Genomic DNA, 204 nt, shown 5'->3' with positions numbered 1-204 from the left:
CAGAGAGTAACCATGCAACTATTACTAACATTTGCAGTTATGAAAAAACATATGCTATGTTAATGGTACACATTTACACAATTAGGTTTTGTAGTTCCTTTCTCTTCCTTGAACAGCATTCTATCTGTTTCTTAAGTAATGTTTTCCCACACTAAATGTTTGTGATTTGTACTCGGGAAAACTTTTCCTCCCAAGCAATAAAAA

Source organism: Penaeus monodon, chromosome 21 (genome assembly GCF_015228065.2).
Source record: "Penaeus monodon isolate SGIC_2016 chromosome 21, NSTDA_Pmon_1, whole genome shotgun sequence".
Classification (NCBI taxonomy): Eukaryota; Metazoa; Arthropoda; class Malacostraca; order Decapoda; family Penaeidae; genus Penaeus; species Penaeus monodon.
This window is presented reverse-complemented; position numbering follows the sequence as displayed.